The 24,324-nt window shown below is 42.6% G+C and overlaps 1 long non-coding RNA gene across 1 annotated transcript; it reads right to left on the reverse strand.

Moving 5' to 3' along the window:
• Nucleotides 1-3,579: 3,579 nt before the first annotated feature.
• On the reverse strand, nt 3,580-16,194 carry LOC122187664. Its single transcript, XR_006181371.1, has 3 exons — nt 16,119-16,194; nt 4,973-5,094; nt 3,580-4,571 (listed from the first exon to the last, which is right to left on the reverse strand). It is a non-coding gene; the product is annotated as an uncharacterized LOC122187664 (long non-coding RNA).
• Between the last annotated feature and the right edge of the window lie 8,130 nt (nt 16,195-24,324).

Below are 24,324 nucleotides of genomic sequence, written 5' to 3' on the forward strand. Positions count from 1 at the left end.
AATGCTTAGTCTGCCAGCCCAGGGAGCATGAGGCAAAGGAAAGGAATTGACATCTTCCTAACAACAATCACAAAAGCCGAGGCAGAAGATTTTTCACTCACCTTATTTTGCATTCAGTCATCAGCAACACGCAGCTACGAAGAAGTGTTTGTGTGCACTAATCAGGAAAATCAGGGACTCACCACAGAACACAGGATGCAAGACACTGTATCTCTGACACAATTACTCACTGATTCATTTGATTGACAGGGTAGATAGAAGGTCTTAAGGGCACTCCTGAGAATCAAAATCAAAAGAAAATAAATCCACATATGAAGGTGTTCTATAAGCTTCCTAAAGCTTCTCTTAGTTGGTAACTAAGCTCACCTACTTTTAATTTCATATAACGAGAAAGTACAGACTTACCTTAGTAAGAACATGGCAAATATTAATTAAGAACTAGAAAGCAAGAATAACAATAGTTGCCAGGGAGGATAAGTCTGAAAGCTTGGAGTTTATATTGTATGAAGCTGAAAAAATAGTAATAACCAGAAAGCATGGAAATTAAAAGTTCTACCTGGTCATTAAAGAACATTGAAAGCAGCAGCATAATGAGAAATGCTCACTTTTCACCTGCAATACCCAACTGCTTCTGGTAATTAAATCTTAGAATTGTGGAGCTGTTTCAGTTTGAAGGCACTTTCAGAGGTCTCTGGTCTCTTTGCACATGGCCCTGCTGGCTAGTGGGGTAACTCAGTGAGGCACTGGTGGCACTGCTATGTTGAGGATCACTACATCACTTTGTTTATTGTTTGCAAGCATGGGACTGTGCCTTACTGTACTGAGGGGTCTTGCCTGAACCATGCAACCATCTGAAAACTGATGGCATTAAGCTGACCTCATGGAGCTGAAATACACATTTTTAGGAAAGTCCGTGCTGGAAAAAAACCTGGACATCATACCATTATTGCTTCTACACAGCAGAATTTATGAAGGGAAAGCTGACTTACTTGTATCTGTGGCTTCTTTTCCAGCAGGGCTAAAGCAGGTCACAGCAACCGAGGATTTGCACCACACCTCTGGTTTCAGGCAGAAACCCATCTTACTAGGAGGACAAAGACAAATAAATTATAAATAAAACTGCATAAAAGCTTTACAAACCACTGTTTTAAGAACTCAACTTTTCATCAATCTGTCTATTACTGTGCTCTCTGTGATGCCTCTTAATCTCAGCAGAGATACAGGCAGCCTGTATTTTTCTAACATCAGCAGGCTGTCACTGGTCTTTGATACAGCAGCTGTCTCATAGCTACCACTAGATTTCAATTAAACCAGCCTATATTTAGGATGAAAATAGGGCTATTTTAAACTGCCATCCCTGCCAACTTTTATTCCCTCTCAGCAGTAGTTATTTTACTTGATGTTCCTGGTTTTAAGCTGTGTCACCTGTAAAATTAAAAAAGACACCAGAAACTGTGATGTATTTTATATTCACATCACCAAATATCTATCATTAAAAGCAGCACTTCTTCAGAGAAGAACATGTTTAAAGATGATAAATAATAAAACGTTCTCTACTCATAACCAGGGCTGCTAGCATAGACTTGCCATGGTGGGACAGTACAAATCATTCTTCAGTGCCAAGAGGCATTAAATCAATGTGTTTTTCACTGATCACGGAGGTCTGTTTCTAACAGGAGCGCTCACAGACAGAAATGGCATGTGGGCCCAGCACAGATGTTATAGCTCAGCCCGTGTCACACACGCGCGTGCAAGCAGCTCTGGCCCTGTGCCAGCACTGAGAGCACACAGCTATGAGGAAATGAGTGGGAAGCTGTGTTTTCAGATGGTGCAATTACCTGGATGAAACGGAAGGCAAATTCTTTACTTTAATACAAAAGAAAAGTATTATTTGAGCCCCGTGAAATTTGACATGCTAGGAGCATAGCTAAAGCAAAACAAAACTTTTCCATGCAGAAGGCTGCTCACAAACAGCCTGTAGCTGCACTCGCTGCCTTTTGGCTGAAGGCATGGGCATTATTAAGCATGAGGGCTGTTTATCTGAGAGAAAGCCGATTGGAGAATGAATTAAAACAAACACGATCACATCCTGACATGCATAAAATGCTGATTGCTTTGCTTTTCTTGCATGTCGAGTGCTTACTCTTGCGAAGCATTTGGAGCTGTCAGCTCCAGCTGCACGTTGTGTGACAGAGAGGTGCTCAGCCCATCTGGAAAACCCTGGGCAGCAGGAGCGGGCCTCACACATGCGCTTGGTTTGCCCATACATTGTGCCATGGGAACTGTGGCAAGTGCAGACGGCCGTCCCTGTATGGCCATGCCAACTTCTGAGCAGGGCAGAGCGCCTGGGGGACACTGCGTGTGGCCCTGTGTGAGGGCCGGAGCGCCAGCGGGGTCACAGCTGTGAGCTCCACTAAACATTTGGAGGCAGCCTTTATTGGGTGCATTCATCATCCGCTTCAGCTGGGATGTAAAACGGACAGTGTGTGCGCCTTGGGCAGTTATTCAGTGTTCTGGCTTAGCCTTGCTCCTGTCAGCTAGGCCCTAAACACTGCTGTGCCTGCTGGACATTAACTGAGCTCGGCTTTCAGGGCAAAACAAGTGCGGTTTTGTTTTTTTCTTCCCCAGGCAAGATGGTATCAGAGCACTTCGAAACATCGTGGAATTTATTTCCATAATGAAGATGCACCTATAGCTGTCAAGGCTTCTTTATGTTTTAACATTTAAAACAAACCAGAAGTTGTGCGCCCCTCTGCTTATTCTTGCTAATGACTGAATCTCTTTGGCTGAAACCTAGAAAACAAGCCAAAAAAAAAAAAAAAAAAAAAAAAAAAAGGCTATAAGTAGTCATTTAGCTTGGAAAAATAACCATGACTGGAAAAACAAGCTAACTGGTTTCAGTATAACAAAAAGATAAGCAACTGGTAAGAAAAGAACCCTATAGTGAGAATCAGCTGTGAACCCACTCTTCGTTCACCCACTAGGTCATAGTTTGGTGTTAATTGTGTCTGTGGGAAAGAAAGTTCTTAGAGCAGAATTTTCCTTATCTGGGAGAGAAAGGCATAACAAAAATCTCTGAATAATAGAAATTCAGATGAGAGGAGACCCCTTCTTTTTTCTAACCACTAGGGAAGCAGCTCTGTGAGCAGACCATTCAATTTCTTCAAGTCTTAAAGTCGAAAGCAGACATACATCTAAAAATATGTCAGTTCTAACAGATGCTGGGAGATCAGTGTGAGGATTTCTCAGCAGAATGGGCAGACCCATAGGATGTCGGGCTACAGAATCCTGTGTGCGCCTTCAAATGTTACTCTTTTCACAATAAACACACTGAACAACAAGCACTGTCTTTGGAAGCAGGAACTGAAATAGGCATTTTTCTGAAATGTGCTGCTTTTGGACCAGCCCGAGGGCTGCTAACCTTTTTCCCCATTTCACATACACCCAGAGCCCCTTTTGACAGAAGTGATGCTCCAACCGCAGCTGCCCCACAGCAGAAATGGGCACAGCAGCATTCTGCCTGCCCAGATCTCAGCACACCTGTACAGCATATGAGCCTAGTCTCATGTGCATGGCTTAAACTCCATACTGCAAGGTCACATGGCATCTCTGGAATCCCATGTAGACACACAGAAGTTACTCTGAAAAAACCTCACAGTCTCCCACAACTTCTGTTCTAGTGTTAACCAGTGCAGCTGACTAAAAAATTGTATTCTTATAATTGATTGCCTTCATTTCTAGCTCTTCCTGCTTTCTTTTGATGCAGTTTAGTACCACCTCTGGTCTTTTCCTTTTGCTTAAAAGCATTCACAGATTCTGCACCTTTAGAACCACGCCTGATGTCTCAGTACTTGATATATCTTTAATTCTTTGTTGGTTTTCAGCGGCCCTGAGCTCCAAAACCTTCATGCCTATATAAACCATTCCTTCTCAATTTATTCCACCTCTGATCCCTGTGTGCCGGTTGCCAGTTTCCCCCCTTGCTCCTCATTGTGAAGCTGACAAGGAGCACAGCGGAGCTGACACAGTGAGGCACAGTGATCCTGTGGGAATGGCTGCAGACTGACAACTGACAGTGGAACAAGCAACAGCGAGCAGGTTTTAACCCTGAGAGCTGATTTCACATTTAATGTTCCTTGAGATGCTGTAGGAATAAACAGGTACTTCGGCTTTACTCATTTTTGTGATGCTTGTTGGAAAAAATATGACTACTTTAGAGCCTTTGCCCAGAGGAATCTCAGTTTTGCAGGGTGTTTTATAGACTCCAGGCCTGCTCTCATTTCCTAGAGCCAGAGCAAGAGTGACGTGAGGACTGGGGCTATGAGGAAGGCTGGTGGGCCTGAGAAAATTGGGCTTGATGTGGTGGTAATGAGGGGCCATGCAGAGATAGTGAAAAAATGAGTTTTGTTGGCCTGCTGGAGGCTTTCAGCGTGCCAGGAACAGCGGGGGGCTGTGGATCTGGGCCCCCGAAGCCTCCCCCATCCATAACTGGGCTGTCCAAGTGCCACGGCTGGGGGTCACTACTGCAGCTCCCTCATTGTGCTCCAGGGCCCAAGCACCATAAGCTCCACCTGCATGGGGAAAACAGGACAAACACAGGGAGGAAAACTAGCAGCTACCCACTGTAAGCACTGTCTATGCTCTTCCCTGCCCCCGGGGGAACACATACGCTTCCACAGCAGTCCAGCCATAAATCTGACTTCATCCCAAATCCCAGGGGACAGGGAGATGTTTTTCGTTTTGTTAGCTTTGGAAAATAGCAGTTACAGCACAGGGGACTTGGCCCAGCGATATACCTACATATGCACAGCATGCTCCTTCTATACCCATTAGAGCACCACATATGCCTAAAGTACGTTTTTCTGGCCAGAACCCATGCTATTAGTTTCTGCTTTGTCCTACATCCAGAAACTGATTTTACACCTACTGTTCTGGGGGATGCTGTATGAATACAGAGATCGGTCATTCTTACTCCTTTTGCAGGTGAAGCCATTCAGTTCCAGCCAGATCAGTTGCTTTATGTTCCAACTTCAGTGCTGCAAGACCTTCAGGCAAACTGGGGGATGATGTGGGGACAGCAGCAGCCCAAAAACACTAGAAGGGATAAGGATGGATAAACTGCAAGAGAAAAGGAGCACAGAATCCAACAGCAATAGTTTTGGGGTGCAGAAGATGATGGGGGTGCTACTTGGAAGGAAGAGGCTGCACTAAATGACCGTTACCTATGAGAAGTTTGACTGATAGCACACTAGGTTGAACACATACACATGTATGCATTAAAATCTCTTTTCTTAATCTTATGTGCACTCACTGTTATAGATATCATATACGGTCATGGAGAACAACACAAATAGATAACCCTGCAAGCTCTGTTTGCATTAGGGCTAAAAGTTGAAGCACAAATTCCCAAAATGAACACTCAGTTTCTAAAAATCTTTCCTGTGGCTGTTATCATAGCAATAACCACTATAGAGAAAAGAGATTTGATGTCAGCTTATAAAGCAATTGGTACTTTTACCAGATTGGCCTGAAACACCTCCTGGTAGAGACCAAATGAATGGCAGCATGCTGCAGCTAGGCTCACCAAGCATGCTTAGATATTGTGGATACATTCATTGCAGGTGTCATGGTGCCCTGTTTGCCTTGGTGGGCACTCCCTCCAGATTCTCCCTGTGCACCTGCAGGGTCAAAACAAGAGTGGATAGCTAGTATTCCTAATGCAGGCCTTGCCTTTGACAGAAGGTGGGAGCAGATGGGGTCCCTTCTAACCTATGTTCTATGACCGTATGAGAAAAAGAAGGATAAAGATTTCAAATTCCTTCTGAGACGTTCTGTTAGAAAAAAAAAAAAAAAAAAACAAACGAACAAACCTGCAGAATATACATATTCTGGACAAACCTGGTCAAAAACACCAAGCTATCTTGTTCTGCTAATGCTGAAGTTTCTTAACAGTTAGAAAATTTGATTAACACATCTAATAGGCAGAGAGTGCCTAACAGCTGTCAGTGACTGTCAGCCTCTGGCTGGTTGCTTGTCCTGTAAAGATTAAAGCAGCAGTGAACCTACTTTGCAGTGGAGTCAAGGAACTAAATAAGAACATTAGCCTTTGTGAGAAAGAATGCTTCACCAATGAAGACAACTTTAATCTCTTAAACAAAAAGATGCCGCTATTCTTTATAAACGCAGCATTTTAAAAATGCTAGGATCACCTATCTGGGGGAGAGCTGTGGGATCCAGTTATCATCACACCTAGTTAACATCACAGAAACTATCTTCCCCTGTCATAGTCACATGGACTGCTGGTGTATTAGAACTGGGTAGGATCGCACATGTTTTTCCAGGAGAAGAAGAAATACTGTTCACAGGAGCTGTCTCTGCTTAACAATGTCTTAAATGATGCTACAGAGAGCAGAAGCTGTTCTCAGGAATGTATTTGCATTGTTTCACACAGTAGATATCTGTTATTAAGCTGATAGCCGTGATTAGGGCTGTCTATGTATCAATTTTATTACTCTGTTTGTTAGCAGTAGAGTTGCCATTAGCGCAAGTTTACTTCTAGAGGTTACTACACGCAGAGTTTCTGACCTCTGTGGAAAATTTATGGCAAGATTTTGGGTCAGAAAATGAAAAATACTTTATTCCCCTTCCAGCCAAGAAAAGCCCGAGCAGAGAGACAGGAATGGATGGAACACAGTCAACAGGGAATCAAAATGATTAACAGATAGATGGCTCTGACAAGCAGTACTGTACTAAAGGTTAAGCCTGGATTTAAATGAGAGACTGCACATTTAGAGCAACCCTCCCACTATATAAAGCCTATTACAGAGATCTGTGAAGTCAGTACATTACCTAGATTACATCCAGGAGACTGCAAACATCCCAGAGCCAGGGGCTTTCCTCATCCCACAGATGTGCACAGTATGCAGGACCAGAATTATCTTTGCTGAGAGCTCAAGACTGTCACGAAATGCAGACAGTTACCAGAAGGGAGCTGTTTGGTGCTGTTGTTACTTCGGGCAAGCATCATGCTTTGCATTAACCAAAAAGTGACATTGGATGCAGCTGAACTAACCCACTGTAGGAGCTGTGTGTTCCACAGCCTGCCCCACTTAAAAGAAATTGTAAGCCAAACACATTTCTTTGTTACCTACTCGGGAAATTTTGACATCAGGGCACAATAACATTATATAAATATTAACTGATCTTTCTACATAGGCTAAAAATAAAAAAGTAATTAAAAAAAAACATAAAAACCACTTCAAATATGGTATTAAAAATTCTGAAACCAGAAGACCAGATCTGACTGACAGTAACTCATCTTCCCTAGTTTCTCTTCTTCCTTTTCCTCATAGTTTCCATCTTTGCAATAGAATGAATGGTAGGTGACCGTTTGCTTTCAGGTGGGTACAGCATGTAGCACCTTCGGAACTGTAATTTAGTCTTAATTAACATCCACTTAAATAAAGTTAATGGACAGGGCAGTTGTCCATTAAGCAAATGAAACTGGAAATTAGAGTCTAATTGTCAAAAGAGATGTCTAATGAGCATCTGACAGCTTTTATGGTTGTTTTTTTTTCCTTAATTCAGATTAAATCAACAAAGTAAAGTCTCTTTTTTTGTCTTATTTTCTGTCATTTAAGTGAAATATGCTGATTTTATTTCAAGTTTAAGTCTTTTAAGAACATAAGTGCTGGCTGGATTTAGGAAAACCATGCCATATTTGTGGAATACTAATTAAGAAAATCCAACTCAAAACAACTCTCCCCTCTGTTTAAAGAGAATGTTTGTGGATATCGAATTCTGTCATCAGCTATTATTCAAATTGAAATAGGTCAGGTCCCTGAACACCTGGAAATTAGCCTGGAAATTCCCTCAATTAATGAATTTATCCTGCTTCTCACTTAACACTTGGACAACCATAGCTGTAGAATGTAAAATCAATCTTACACTGTTGCTTTCTGTGGAAGGGTATTTTCACAGCACTCCGACCCTTGAGAGAAAGATGAGTGCTTTTTAATTCTCCTCCATGCTTTTGCTCAGCAAATGCCCAGCTCTGCTTCTGAGCCAGTGGTCTGACTTGAGCCACAGGGGCTCCAACAGCCCCATAGCCTTAGGAACTGGGATACGTGGCAAAAACCTGAATTTACAGCTCTTTACAATGCGTGTTCTTACAGCAAGGTGCTTACACTGCTTCAGAGAGAAATGTATCTTATTGCCTTACCACCTCTATCAGCACAGCACGTTCCCATTTAATTTACTTACACAAATTAGCTTTTTCAGTAAGAAATCAGTCACAAGCATCAGTTTTTATGTCCCTTTCTTTCCATACTAACTGCTTGTGCATAAGGTTCGTTCTGGAGCACCACATCATGCTGCAGAGTGCCACCTCCTGTGGGACTTAAAGGCAAATCCAACCACACAGGTGTTCACCTCTTTTGGAGCTTGCTGTAGGCCTTTCATAAGGTTTCATTTCTCCTGCTCTGGGCATAAGGAGTCGTGCCAGTTCTGCCCCTGGGCTGGCATAGCAGCGTGACAGGGCACAGCAGGCGGGAATTGGGGATCTGTGTGCTGCAGGGGGCTGTGGGCCAGGCTCTAGACTTGATCTCACCCACGTCTGCCGATGACAAAACTTTTATCATTCACACTCACTGTGCAAGCCCATGCAGAGTGACAAATAGAATATATAATCTCTGCCGTTGTTGCTATGCTTTCATTTAAAATACACTAGTAGCAATCGCTAAACCGCTTTAGAAAAGTAGGTGATGCCTCTCTATCTGTATGGCAAAAGCACCACAAGATCTTTGGTGTCTGTGTGCCCTAGATATGCTCCCATCAGACCTAATTAATGGAAAGAAATAAGCAAGATGATTTTTCAGTGTCTAAGGTTTTCCCTCACAGGAGTACACTATTACCAGTATTAAAGCAAGTAGGACATTGTTATTAAGCTTTCTAACAATTATGCTATTTGTAGGTCGTCATCACAGATATCACAGAATGGTTTGGGTTGGAAGGACCTTTCAGATCTCCTGGTTCCAACCCCTGCTGTAGGCAGGGACACCTCCCCTAGCCCAGGTTGCTCACAGCCCCATCCAGCCTGGCCTGGAGTGCTCCCAGGGAGGAGCCACAGCCTCACTGGGCAACCTGTTCCAGGATCTCACCACTCTCACAGGAAAGAACTTCTTCCTAATATCTAATCTAAGATACATTGTATATAGAAGCGCAATGAATTAAGTGAAAGCCTTTGATGAAATTAAATGTTGTCAACATCCCCTAATAACATAACCCACACAGTAATTAAAAATGAGCAAACTAAAAAAGATGCAATGCAAGTAGCTGAAGTGTGGTGGTGGACTATGTTGAGCACGAATGTAACAGCAATTTCTATGCTATTGTTTTTGATTGGGTGGCTTTAGTTCCATGGAAGAGAATGCTCATTTGAGTTTACTGCCAATGTTCACAGCCCATAGCCAGGATAAAATAGTCATATTTTTTAAAAATGCACTGGGTTAGCTTGACATTTAAGGACTTTGTTGCAATACTGGGCTAGGATAAGAAAAACCCACTGTACCTGCACAGAGCACGCTTCCCAGCGGGTGCTGACTGCAGCCTCCATGTTTCCCTTTGGCTGCATGGCCCCAGCCTGGCTCTGCTGCCTGTGCCACAGGCTGTGCACAGGGCTTTGGCTGGCCACCCATCCCCAGCCACGGTCCCGTGATGCTCCCATTCTCCTGACCTTCCATTCCCAGGTTCTCACAGGACAAGGGACCATGGTTGTCTTCATGCTTGCTAACTTCTACTTCCAACGCATGCTTGAAATGGAACTTGAATCCTAATCCAATCCTAATTGTCAAAATCTGGTGTTGAAGATAACTGGTGTTCAAAATTATCAAACTCCTCAGTTCTTCTCACAACAAAGAAACTTGTCCTTTCCCTTCTTTTCTGAAGATTTGAAATATTTTACCTGAGTAAGACTAGATTAAAAATGAGCTTTGTACAAATGGAAATGGGTATTAGCCCAGAGGGAGCCATGAGCTGAAAACAGACCTGTGGCCACGATGTGGAACAAGTTAGGTCAAGTCACCTTCACTGGCTTCACCCCTACATCTTGCTGACAGGATCGTCAGATACGCACTGAAGTTAAAAAAGCATGTCTAATTTACATGCCTCATATCTCAGCCATATATGCAAATGAAGCCCTGAGGGGCAGTCCTTAAAGGCAGAAGCAAAATAACACTCATGTAGAACCTGGGAGTAACAGGCAGTTTCAGACTCCCGTGATCACAGAACTCACCTCGTGGCCAAGCAGAGCCCCTTACTGTGAAAACAAGCCAGGTTAAGGCACGATCAAAATCAGGCTCTGATCACATAGTTGTCAGGAATTCCCTGGGGTTCGCTCAGAGCATCTCTGAAGTCAGATCACACCTCCCTGCTGGCTATGGGAAGAGCTGCAGTGGGGGGGCTGCTGGGTGGAAGCAGGGTGCTGAGTCTGGCTGTTGCTACAGGGACGGCCCTTCCTTCTCAGCAGGAGGACCAGCTACTACACAAAGAACTTATCCCAGGTTGCATCACTGCCAGGCAGCAAAACCAGTAATTTAAGGAATATAGAGCATTTTGGATGGAAACTGTCACTTTCTTGAGGTTCACCCTGCCACATTCAGCTGTTGTTTCTGTCTGTACCCTCTACTGGATTTTCTCTTGATGTTCTGAAACTGAACTGTTAAGCAGTAAATCCTAATAATTGAATAAACTGTCACCAATAGTCTCTAATGGAGACAGTGAGGAGGTTGCTCTGTGATGTAGCTGGAAAGAAATTGCTTTATGGCTTCCCAGGGAAGCTTGGCTCATAGGGCAGAGGCAGACAGACACACACGCACTGTGTGGCCATTATAAGGGTGCAATTGCATTTTGCACTCAGTGCAACCCAGCAGTGGCCTCTATTCCTTCCACCCAGCCTTGTACTCAATCTAGCAATCACCAGTTTGGTTTGTTTTAGATCCATAACTTGGCACTTAAATGCAGTGTATCCTTAAGGAACACAAACACCAACGTTCCTCCTAGAGTCCACTGAGGATAACTTCCTGGTATTGAACAGACCAAACAGAAGTGAAGCATTACTGGACCTGGTGCTCACCAATGCAAAGAAATCATTAAAGAAGTTAAGACTGGAGGCAGCCTAGGATGTATTAAGCACATCCTGGTTGAGTGCAGTATCTCAAGGAACCTGGGTCTAGCAAAGAGTGGATTCAAGAACTTCAGGAGAACAAACTTTCAGCTCTTTAAGGAATTACTCAGGAGATCCCCTGAGAAGCTGTCTTTAGAGACATAGCAGTGAAATAGAGCTGGCAACTCCTCAAGGACACTTTTCTGAGAGTGCAAGAGCTCTTCATGACCCAGCATAAAAAAAAAAAAATCAAGCAGAGGAAGCAAGGAACTGGTATGGCTGGGCAAAGAACTGCTGGTCAAACTGAGGAAAAAGAAGGGAAAGTATAGGTAGTGCAAGCAGCAATGGGTGGATTGGGAAGAATATAGAGATGTTGTCCAGATGTGTCTGGACATGGATACAAGGTGGGATCAGGAAAGACAAAATGCAGATGGAATTGAACTTAGAGAGGGCTGTGAAAAATAACAAAACGGGATTTTTTAGAAAATTGGTCATAAGAGGCAGGTAAAGGAGAGTGTACTCCCTCTGATAAATGAGAAGGGAGAATTGGCTTCTTCAGGCATGGAGAAAGCTGAGGCACTCAACAAGATCTTTGTTCTTGGACTTCACTGCCAGTCAAGCTTCTGGTGCCTATTGTGCCTCTTAACTTCTAGGCAGGGGCCAGGGGAGTGAAATCCCTCCCAGTGTTAGAGCAGAGCAAGTCTGATCTGCCTCTTGAGGCTGAATGTGTACAAGCCTATGGGGCCAGACGGTGTGTATCCCAGTGTTCTGAAGGAACTGGCTGATGTGGTTGTCAAGCCACTCTGCATCTTATCTGAAAAGCTGTGGCTGTCAGATAAAGTCCCTGGTGACTGGAGAAAGGGAAACATCACTCCCATTTTTCAGAAGGGGAGATCCTCAGAGCTGCAGACCAATAAGCCTCACTTCTCTGCTTGGAGAATCATGAAGCACATCCTACTGGAAGCTATGTTAAGCCACATGTGAGATGAGGAGGTGATTCAAGACAGCCAGCATGGCTTCTCCAAGGGCAAATCGTGTCTGACCAATCTGGTGGCTTCCTATGATGGAGCAACGGTATCAGTGAACTGAGGAAAGGCAACTGATGTCATCTACCTGGACTTGTGCAAGGCTTTTGACTTGAGCCCGCATCCCATTCTTATCTCTAAGTTGGAGAAATATGGATTTGAGGGCTGGATTATTAGGTGAATAAAGAATTGGTTGGATGGTCCCAGCCAGAGGGTTGCTGTAGTCAGTGGCTCTATATCGAGGTGGAGGCTGGTCACAACTGGTGTCCACCAGGGGTCTGTTTTATCAGTGACATAGACACTGGATTGAGTGTGCCCTCAATGCTGATGACACTAAGCTGAGTGGTACAGCTGACACAACAGCAAGGACACCATTTAGAGGTACCTGGACAGCCTTGAGATGTGGACCCACATGAACCGAATGTAGAAATAGAGGATCTTTAAGGTCTCTTCCAACCCAGGCCTTTCTATGATAAGATTATATGATTTTTAGCAGTGTTTCTCAGTGGTGAACTTTCCCAACTTGCTAAAAACACACGCTCAATTTCTAATTTAAATTTGTCTACTGTTAGCTTGCAGCAATATATTTTCGTTATGTCCTTCTTCACTGGTTTAATAAAATCTTTATTTTGTGGTTTCCCTCTCCACGAAGACACTATTCATTAGACAGCTCTCCCCCTCATCTTTTTGATAACTCAAATACACCAAATTCTCAAATATACACTTATTTCTAATTCGCAGAATCATAGAATGGCTTAGATTGGAAGGGACCTTTGAGATCATCTAGTTCCAACACCCTGCAATAGGCATTCACTGCAGAGCTATGAAAAACCTTGAATCTAAAAACAGTAATCTTCCTTCCCTGTACCTTTACAAAACATTCTTCTCACACAACCTCAGTCTCTAAATAGTTCCGCCCTCCCACCCCCTCACACTCCCCATCCATTTAAGTGCTGTCTTTTCTTTATCTGAGAGAGAGCCCTTCTGAACAACCATTTATGGTTGAGACTGCCATATATTGCTTACAAGCTCTAGCATTTATTACAGGATCCAGGTAGGGTTTGTTTTGTTTTGTTTTTCTCATATCAAGGTCCAGACAGGACTATCCTGTACCAAGTAATTGATGCTTCTTGTTTTAGTCAAAGTCAGCTGTAATTGTTGCATGCAAGCTGTGACATCTCTTCTGTATAAGTCACTGTATAAGATGCTTACTCTCCCACACACCAAAGTTTTACCTGCATTGCCAATAGCTACTCTTTCTTAAACATCCCGTACCAAGTTCTGATGCACCTCTAAGTCTTGGGAGTGCAAAGAAGCGAGAGCACCCACAATGTATGATCTGTGGCTGTGTAGTACTTTTCTGCTTGAGATAGAATGAAGTGCATAGGTCCCTGAATTGGTGAAAGCTCAAGGCAGGAAAAACAAAACTCATGAAGTTTTGTGGTGGCTCCTTAGCCTTGGTTTGGATGCAGTTTAATTGTGTTGCCCTCAGGCTGTGTGGGAATGATGAAGCAGTTCTCCCAGCAGATTTTATCACCTCTCTGGCAGTGCCTAACCAAGACCATGTCCAGACATGAGCTTGCAGCAGCAGCAGCACAGACACCTTTGCTTTTAGATCCAGCACAGCAAGCATAGATTCAATCTCTCTGCAGGCATAGAAAGACACTCAGCATCACTGTCTGCTTGGTCATGCATCTGTGCAGCTGGCACTGGGTGCAGGCTCCCATCCAGAACCTAAACTGACTGGTGTTCCTTTGAAAATCAGTCTGGCTGATGGGATCTGCTGCCCAGGAACCTCTATTACATGGCCCTGTTCCTGCAGTTCCCAGCACCAGGAGACAGATAGCCAGTGCTCCTTGTGGATGCTGAAGGGCTGATGCTATCAGTATAGAACGAAGCCTAAAAAACCTCACTGTCTCTAGAAACTATCCTGAAAGGGCAGGATTTCCTACGGCCAGGACTCTTTGCTTCAGACTCTTTTCACCTGCTTCGCTGCAATACTTGAAGTTCAGTTATTAGGAGCATGCAGCTTATCAGTTAAATGCATTTCTGAGTAGTTCTTTGTCATCTCCCTTCAATACTGTTAGATTTTGAGTGAAGCTGTTTATAAGCCATTATACAGAGATACCTTTTATGTGTGCTAAAGAGCCCATTCTCCAAGATCTTTACACTCAAACTCCAATGTATAATCAGCTTTTACAGCTATACTGAAGTCTTCAGAATAGGCAGGTGGTTTTTTTTGGGTTTTTTGTTTGTTTGTTTGTTTGTTTTTTCCCCCACCCTGGAAATCCCTGGTATATTTTTAATTATGCCATTGCTCAATACATTTAATATAACACATACAACATTTTATCATGAAAAATGCAGTTACCTTTAACAGTTTCTAGCCAGAAATGCTGATCTGACATTTTCTCCTAGCAAATGCTTAAACCACCACTTATACATTACAAAATAGAAAAGAATCTCTTCTCTGATGGGAGAAATTATAGAAATTAATGCTTATGCTGCTGTAAATAGCTTTAAATGACATTTAACGTGGGTGTAAATGAGGGTACCATTATGGCTGTACTCATTTACATCAGGCCACTAACTAGCCCCAAACCCTGTGCAACTCTAGCATTAATTACTGGTGCTTTTTTATTGAGTAGTCTTCTGTTACTTATTCAGCAGGTGGGCTGCCCTTCACTCGTCTGATTACAAAATTACAGAATATCCTGAAATAGGATCTCAGAAAAGGAAATCTGAAGGTTACCTACTTACTGTTTCTTACTGCACCTGAAATATGTATTTCCTTTGGAAAAAGAAGGGAGGATGACAATAGCTGAATAATGCAGAGCCTTCCCTTGATCTTGCAGGCAGCAAGATCCCAAATCATCTGACATCACACAGTGCAGTCACTTCACACAAGATTAAAAACAGCACTGTGGTATCCTGATAAATTTCAGTACGCAGATCATCTGCCTGTGCACGTTGCACCCATTGGTCTGGTCGCTAGTTTATTTTGATAGCTAATGTATTGCGTCCTCTCAGGTAATATTTTTCTAACACTAGGACATTTAATCTGAGAGTCAAATTTAGGATGTTTAAATCTATTCCCATCCTCTGCACACGGTGTGCATTTTGTCACTATTACTGTAGCTGAATGCTGTGAGGCATATTAACAAATCTCATTTGCAGAAGTTTGCTACTTCTTTTACATTAACTTTGCTGTAGAAACTGCAACCAGCTCACTGTGTGTGTGAAGTCAGCAGAACAACTCATTTCCTTCTATAATAAGACTCCAGTCTCTGGTTGGGATGGTTGGTTGCCAGAAGAAGTGATTTTCTTAAGAATGGAAGCACACAATTGCTTTTCTAGCTGGTCTATTATTCACTGTCAGTCTAAAGATCTCACCATTTGTTTGAGCGTTTACTTGGAGCTTTCTTTTTTCATTAAAAAGCATACATCACCTTCTCCCTCCAGATAACCATTTATTTAAATGATGTAGCTGCTTGCTTCACAACAGCTCCCTCACTCACACTTGGAACTTGATGATCCCTGAGCTTCTTTCCAACCCAAGCCATTCTATGATTCTATGAATTCTCCCCCAAATTTGTGTGTGGGCCAGCTCCACACTGATGTGACATCATGATCCCATTGATTCTAAATGCTGCCAACCAGAGTTTAGCACGTTATTTCCTAAAATTTTCAGACAATCACCCTCTGAAAGTCAAATCTACTAAAAGACCTCCATGTTAATATATGAAAAAATATATATAAATCAGAACTGCTGCTCATCTATTAATAGTAATTAGGAAGAATCATAAGGCAACAAACACAGTGTAGCAATTGGACAGATCAGTACAGTGGGAAAGGCATTACAACAAGGGTGTGACGACAAAGAACTGACAAGATAGAAAGGTACTATAAAGGAAGGGCAGAAGATTGCTCACCTGTAACAGAAGATTCCATTTTCACAGGGAAAAGCTTCACCAAAGAGGAATTTCCAGTGGCAGTCAGCCCTTCAATGAGGTCTAAGAGAGGCTGCACCCCTTCCTGTCTCGCAGCTGCATTGCCTTCACCTGCGCTCCCAGGGCTGACTGGGTCCTTTCCCCAGCTGCTCAATCAGTGGTTCAGACCATGACTCAACAGTTCCCATACACATGGCCACATGTGGAGGAGGATGTGCATCTTCTGTTGGTCCAAAATTTGTGTTCAAAAACAACTTCTAGGTCTTATTTATGACAGATCTTTTACTTTTCCCCACAGGTGTATCACTTGGTCCAGTAAGAAGATTTCTGGCCTCCCTTCCAATCTTTCTAATAATTAGTAATTGTGAGCTAGCTTGGACATTCTGGTGAGACTTAGGATATAAGGCCATAAATTAGGTCACCTGCCCTCAGTGGACCCTCCACTTCCCATCTGTATTGTAATTGCACTTCTACAAATGCAGTACAGGGGAAGGAGAAATGTAACTTAATTCTCTGAACTTCTGAAATATGGATCAAAGAGAGGGAAAAGAAAAAAAAAAAAGGCGTATTTGAGGATTTTATGTGTTTGTGCTTCCTGGGGCTCTCCTCAGTGAGGCGATTTTTTGGTCTCTGATGCTTTCCAGGACATCAGTTCCTTTCCTCTGAGTCCCTTGTATTTTCACCTATAGTTTTTTCTCTTCTCTGTGGGTACATTAAAGCAGTGCTTTTCTGCACCTTATGTTTCCCATGCGAGCCCAGGAGATGGGTGAGTGTGCCTACCTTTTCTGTTCCCTGCTTTGGTGTAACAACTACGTAGCCAAGCTCTCTACGATACTATAACATCTGTGTATTCATTAATTGTATGCTAGATGAAACTGGAATTAGAGCAGTCACTTTGGTATAGTCAATGTTTGCTTTCTTATATAATTTTCCTGATGACTTTAGAGTAGTGTGATCTGAACAGGAGAAGTTTCGCAGTCTTGTTACTCACTGACAATGTTTCTGTACGTTCCTTGACAGTCTTCTGCTATTGCATTTGTCTACACAACTGAGAAACCCAACTCTGTCAAGTACCCAATTCAATCCTGGCAGAAACAGCAAAATTCCCTTGGACTCTAATATGGATTTTACCTATTGATATCATGGTATGACCTGAGTCTACACTTTCTCCTTCAACATCCACAAACAGCATTGCAAAAGAAAGCATTTCTTCAACTCTGGTAAACGTTTCTGAGATAGCATGAACTTCAATAGAATCACAAACAGCCATCTCAGAAACAAACAGATATGCTTCACTAAAAATGCAGAGTAACATTTTTTTCTTTAAACCCTCACCTAAAAAGACTAAAGGAATATGTTGGAAGCCAGGAAATTATTAATAGAATTTGGACAAACTATAAAAACTATATGTTGTTTTATTTTTACTGACGTACGCTGTTCTGAAGTCTTTGTTGATACCAATGCTCAGAACAGATCATCACAAAAATCATCTCTCAGTAAATAGATATTTTTTAATACATACACTGTACATACCACATATAGCATATATATACATCTCACAAGTACTGACACGAGACTTTGGCTTACTGTCATCATGAATGAATTAGAATAAACTGTGAATCCCAAAGCTCCAGTTAATAGAAGTATAAAGAGAAATTACGAGGTGAACAGTTAGACAGTGGACTGAATAGATGCCATTGACAATGGTCATAAATAGATTTTTCAAAGATGCTCATATTGCATATAAACAGTTTGGGCTAGTAAGAGAATTTCATTTTCTATGGAGCATGGAGGGCAACCATTTTGTTTGTCTCAGTTTCAGTCACTGTATTCATTCAACTTCCTATATTCCTCACATACCTTTTCTTCAGTGCTAGTGGTGTGCTCTTCTAACTTTGCCTTAGACATACTCACTATAAAGCTTCAATTATAATGGGAGCACTTTTAAAAGTACATCCTGTCTCTTGTCATCAGGGTGCACCACTTAACACCACTCCTGTGTCATTCTCAGTGTGGCTTTGGCAGCAAAGGCACCAAAGGTGTGCTAGCAGCCTGAGCACAGCTGTTAGTAGAGCTCTTTGCATCCTTAATCCTTAAGGCTTCAGAGAAGCACAACCACTGTGCAACACTTCAGTGAGATTTTCAAAACCACGTGGTATTTGTGAGTCTTCTTTCTAGGAGGTCAACAGCAGTATTACCAATGCCCATAATTTCAGATGTCTAATGATGTCCACACACAACCATTAATGCAGATGCAAAATTAAGACTGCCCAGCCAGTCACATTAAATACCCAGCCAACTGCCAGCTGCAGATTCCATTTCACTTGGGATTCAGGCACCTCAGCTCACCAAAGCATCAGCGAGATGGACACAAAAGGGTGCTGATCTCTCTGTGAAAGTCCAAAACAACTAGTAGGGGGATTTACAGTGTTTCCCTTACTAAACGAGGTGGAGACCTGACCATTGCTTGTGTCATGCCTTACTCTTGAATTATTCCTTCCAGCATAAGTGGGCTAGCAGAAGTAAAATCCTAGCTGTAAAAGAATACAGCTCCTGGTGTATCCTGTTCATGGGTTGGGATGCCTGATTTACACCATTATTGGGCATGTAAGAACCTGGTCTGCTGTTATATTACTGGAAGATGTTCTTCCCTAAAATGCTACCAACTGGATGGCAGGTGCCTTGGGAAGATAAACTTGAGGAGGCATAGGAGATTCAAGCAGAGATGAGGGACAGATGAAAAGCACAAATAGCATGTGAAACAGAAGAAGGAAAGAGGAACTAATCAAAAGAAATGAAAGGGTGTTAGCAGGACTGGCACTCAGAACAAAGCAAGGATATGAATCCGAAAAAGGCAGGTCTCCTGGGTAATGTTTTTTTTGTTGCTGGCTTGTGAACAAATATGTTGATTTAGAGGAGGTTTTGTTTGTTCATTTTCTTTTCTTTCAGAAATCAACAGTTTAAAGCCTTTAGTTCTGAGCTAAATACAAAGATTTCAGAGCACAAGTAATAAAAAATGACACAGAGCATAGAAAGGAATTTTGTATTGTAAGGCTAAATACGCCACACAATCAAATACACCCAGAGATGTGGTGGATGCTCCGTCCCTGGAGACTTTCAAGGCCAGGCTGATCAGGCCCTGGGCAACCTGATCCAGCTGTGGTGCCCCTGTGCAGTGCTGGGGAGTTGGACTACGTGGCCTTTAAAGGTCTCTTTCAGCTCTAAGGATTCCACGATCCTATGATTCCATTAAATATCATTAGTAAAGCTGCAATATATGATCAACTTCAGAACAATGTTAGAAGAAACATAAAATGAGTGAATTTTGCTGAAAAGTTTCTGTAGTTATACTTCTGTGCCAAATGCACCTAGGAACCACTGGGTCCAATGCTTTACTTTAGAAGTGTTGTAAGCAAAGATTTTAAGACCAGCCATGCCTACCTTTCCTTTGCTGCACTAAGAAATCTGCACCACACATCAGACTTGCAGCAAAACCACAGTTCAGGCAACAATCTACCAGATTTGCATTGCAAAATGGGTATACTGGATTAATGTTTTTGGAGGCCAGTTTGTTTAAAATTTTGCTATTTTGCTTCAGTACAAGCTCACGTTGTTCAAGAGGAATCATAGAATCATTTGAGGAAGGGACCTTTAAAGGTCATTTTGTCCAACTCCCCTGCAATGCACAGGGACACCAACAGCTCCATCAGGTGCTCAGAGCCCTGTTCAGCCTGACTTTGAATGTCTCCAGGGACAGGGCATCCACCACATCCCTGGGCAACCTGTGCCAGTGTCTCACTGCCCTTACTGTAAAGAACTTCTCCTTATATCCAATCTAAATCTACCCTCCTTTAGTTTGAAACCATTTCCTTGTGTCCTATTCCAACAGACCTTGCTGAAGAGTCTGTCTCTTCTTTCTTACAGCCTCCTTTTAGAAACTAAAAAGCCATTCTCAGGTCTCTCCAGAGCCTTCTCTTTTCCAGGCTGCACCACCCCAGCTCTCAGCCTGTGAGTTATGAAGTGGGAACTTCTATTCTGTTTCAGACCTCCTACAGTTCTGAGAGAGATGGCTGATGCGGTTGCTGAGCCGCTCTCCATCATATTTGAAAAATCATGGCTGTCTGGTGAAGTCCCCAGTGACTGGAAAAAAGGGAAACGTTACTCCCATTTTTAAGAAAAGGAGAAAGGAAAACTCAGGGAACTACAGGCTGGTGAGCCTCACCTCTGTGCCTGGGAAGATCATGGATCAGATCCTCCATGAAGCTTTGTTAAGGCACATACGAGACAAAGAGGTGATTGGAGACAGCCAGCATGGCTTCATCAAGGGCAGATGTTGCCTGATCAACCTGGTGGCCTTCTGTGATGGAGTGATGGATGGGGGATGGGGGAAGGGCAATGGATGTCATCTACCTGGACTTCTGCAGGGCCTTTGACATGGTTCCTCACCACATCCTGCTCTCTAAATTGGAGAGGTGTGGATTTGAAGGATGGACTGTTGGATGGATTAGGAATGGCTGGCTGGACACAGCAAAAGGGTTGTGATCAATGGTTCAGTGTAAGGGTGCAGGCCGGTCACATGAAAACCTAATGAGGTTCAATAAGACCAAGTGCAGTACAGTGAAGAAAGGTTGAGAGAACTGGGCTTGTTTAGCTTGGAGAAGAGAAGGCTGCAAGGAGACCTCATTGTGGCCTTCCAGTGCTTGAAGGGAGCGGATAAACAGGAGGGGAAATGGCTGTTTGTGAGGGTGGACAGTGATGAGACAAGGGGAATGGTTTTAAACTGAGACAGGGGAGGTTTAGGTTGGATATTAGGAGTAAGTTTTTCCCCCAGGGGGTGGTGAGGCACTGGCACAGGTTGCCCAAGGAGGCTGTGGATGCCCCAGCCCTGCAGGCATTCAAGGCCAGGCTGGATGTGGCTCTGGGCAGCCTGGGCTGCTGGTTGGTGACCTGCACACAGCAGGGGGTTGGAACTGGATGAGCACTGTGCTCCTTTTCAACCCAGGCCATTCTGTGATTATGATTCTATGAAGTGCTAAGAACCACCTATAATAAGATGATCTTGGGATTGTGGCAGGAGACACTTGAGATGCTCAAGGTCTGGCTGGGCAGTGCTCTGAGCCCCTGACTGAGCTATAGGTGTTCCTGTTCACTGAAGAGTTGTTTGACCAGATGGCTTCTAAGGGTCCCTTCCTACTCAAATAATTCTATGATTCTAAAAAAGGCTGGATGCTAACTCTTGGTCTGAATAGTTGACTTCACACTTAGGTTATCTTTATTTGACCCAATTAAATTCCTGTTCCGAAGCCCATTGAAATAAAGATATCCATGAAACTCTACCCAGTTTTGGATCTGATTCTCAGGGATTTTTTCCCCTAAGGAAGCAACAGCACTGCTAGGCAGAGATTTGGCTTGATCTGGCTGCTTCTTAGAGAATCTATATTCTGCTACAAAACAAAGCTCTGTACCGGTCTGCCTCTTGCCCCAGAGAAATCACATTTCATTTCAGTTATGTTGATGGATCACAGGGCAACAGCTGTGGCACACAGGATGAGCAATTAGTGAGATCATTCCATAAGTTATCTGCACTTGAGGTAGAGAGAAAAAAGTTTCATTTGCCTTAAAGGCAGAAAAGTTCCACCAGAGTGAGATGATTGACTGACCTTGGAGCAGTAAGGCTGATCATTTGGCATGAGTGTAAATGAAAAATTAATCATTACCGATGATTTTTTACCACCCTAGAAAAACCAAATATTAATATGGTTTAATATAGTGCAATTGAAAATCCAGAATGCAATAAAACTTTCATATCATGCTAGCACAGGGATTTCTTTGTTATTCATTTGAGGAGTAGAATATTCTCCCTCTCTATTTCAAGTCATTCTTTCCAGTGCTGAAACAATACAGTATTTCATTTGAGTACCTTTCACTGCTCTTTCAATATATGGACTCACAGGTATTCTCGGCCTTTCATAAATGATGGAACTTTTGTCTGCATCTCAGCACAAATTCTGAACACAAAGCCTTTGGATTGCTTCCCAAAGAAATACTTGATACATGCAGTACAAGCACAGTTGTCTATGAAGTACTTTGGCACTAGGAAACTCCAAAGCAGAGAGAGAAAAAGGGATTCTTTCCTGAGACAGATGATGGTGACCTTTAGAAGCTGAAAGCTAATAAAGAGCCTAAGTGTATGATGTGCAATCTCCGTACACAAGACTCTCAAAAGCCATGAGTCAAAGACAACTTTTCTTATTCTTTTCTAATATGAAATTGGGAATTCCATTGCAGAAAAGAAATAACAGTGTACCTTGGAATATTTTAAAGTATGAACTGGCCGCAGGGGATTCACATTTTCTAATTAAATGCCAATTAGAATAAATTAAAAAGCTATAGCAGTCCTGTACTAATGAGGGAAGCCTTATTATTACCTCTGCATTAAGTACTGTATCACCTACTAATTCCACTTAATCACAGTGACTTTTTTTTGTCACTACAAAGACCTATGGACCAATGCTGCAGTAGACAGACTGCACCATGAGCTGTACAGGCTCGGCATTCGCTAGCCCAAGTAACATTTCTTGTATTCCACAAGTGATGGTGTCTCTAAGGAATCTTGTGAAAACTTTAAGAGGGTCACCCCCATTTTTTAATTCTGTCACTTTTCAATAGTGTTCTTGAATTCCATGGATTGCTGATAATGAATTTCATTTGTCCTATTAAAATGTAAGTAGAATTATAAACTACCATGATACAGCTGCCATTGTGTCTTAAAGTGCTCAGTATCATTAAAAATTGCAAGACTGAAGTCATCATGTAATCTGAGAATAAAAATGTGTATACTAATCAAAATATTTGGAGAGAAGACAAAAAGACCCAGACCCAAACCTCCCTACGGCTACACGATCTCTTAGCTTTGTAAACACGTTGTTGGTTTTGCCCTTTGTAACTTGGTTTTATTGTTGCAAATCTGTGTTTCTGAACAAATGCAGTCCTTTATCCTTAGCAAGTGATGAAGCTGATGCTCTGTAACAGTTGGTAGAGAGCACAGTCTCTGTGACTTCAGTCAAAGGCACAGTTGTTACTCAGTGGTGCACCAGCAAATTCCTCTGGATGCAGAGCTGGGAGTTTTCAGAGTGTCTGAAGGAGACTCCCAGAACAGCGCAGTTTTGTGTGCAGAAGTCTGACAAAGCTCGCCGGCTCCTGGAGAAGAGAGACATGAATCCTTGGCAATTGGAAAATGTCAAGACCTGAACCCTCGAGCTCAGTCTGTATGTTTCCCTTTTTGGAATGTTTCTGGTGTCTCACTTCTAACCCTGTTCTTGTTGGATTCACTTGTGCAGAACCTGTCTGGCTTGTTGAAGTGGCTGAATACCACTACATACCATGTGTGCTAATGCTTTCTTAGGCAACGAAGTTTGCAATTAACTCAGAGTCCTGCCTAGCTATTGCACCTATTGAAGATGCATTTGTTAGCGTGTACATCAGATGTAAATTATAAGCTTCTCACACTAGCCACTAAACATAAATGTGTTGTAAAATGTTTTGCAGTGATTGTAGCACTAAGCTGTACTGAATGGTGCTGACAATTTATTCATAGTTACTGATATGATCATTTTTAAAGTGATTTCCATACTTCAACAAGTTTTTCCCCCTGAAGTGCACTGTCTGTGTAAGATATCCTTCTTTGCTTCATAATTAAACAGAAAGCTGGAAAAAAAAGAGTATCTGAAGCTATGTTTTGAAACTTTATTGAAACCAGAGTGGGAAAGGGGGTAAATATTACCTTCCAGACTAGCATATTAATACCTAATGACAAACAGATACAACTGATGTGCTGCTGCTACTTGTTCCAGAACTTGGGGAGTGCCGTTTTGGAGCTTATCCAGGTGGCCTTGCAGCTCTTGTCTCAGAGGTGCCCAGCAGGAGCCATTCGCAAAGAGAAAGGTGGGAGAAGCCAAGCGATTATATTGGTACCTGTTTTAGAACATCCTGTGTTCGTGGCAGACGAAGGAACGCTACAGTTTATCCTCAGTTTTACCAGAGCACTGTGACATAGAGAGGATAAGCACCTCATCCAATGATTTGTGGTGACTCAAAGAGCTGAATGTTAGTTAAATCTCTTGAGATGATTCTCACAAACTTACTGAAAATGAGTACTGTATGACTCCAAGTATATTTTCACAGAACA

This window comes from Lagopus leucura, unplaced genomic scaffold (genome assembly GCF_019238085.1).
Source record: "Lagopus leucura isolate 7727_CA_CO unplaced genomic scaffold, USGS_WTPT01 Super-Scaffold_100049, whole genome shotgun sequence".
Lineage (NCBI taxonomy): Eukaryota > Metazoa > Chordata > Aves > Galliformes > Phasianidae > Lagopus > Lagopus leucura.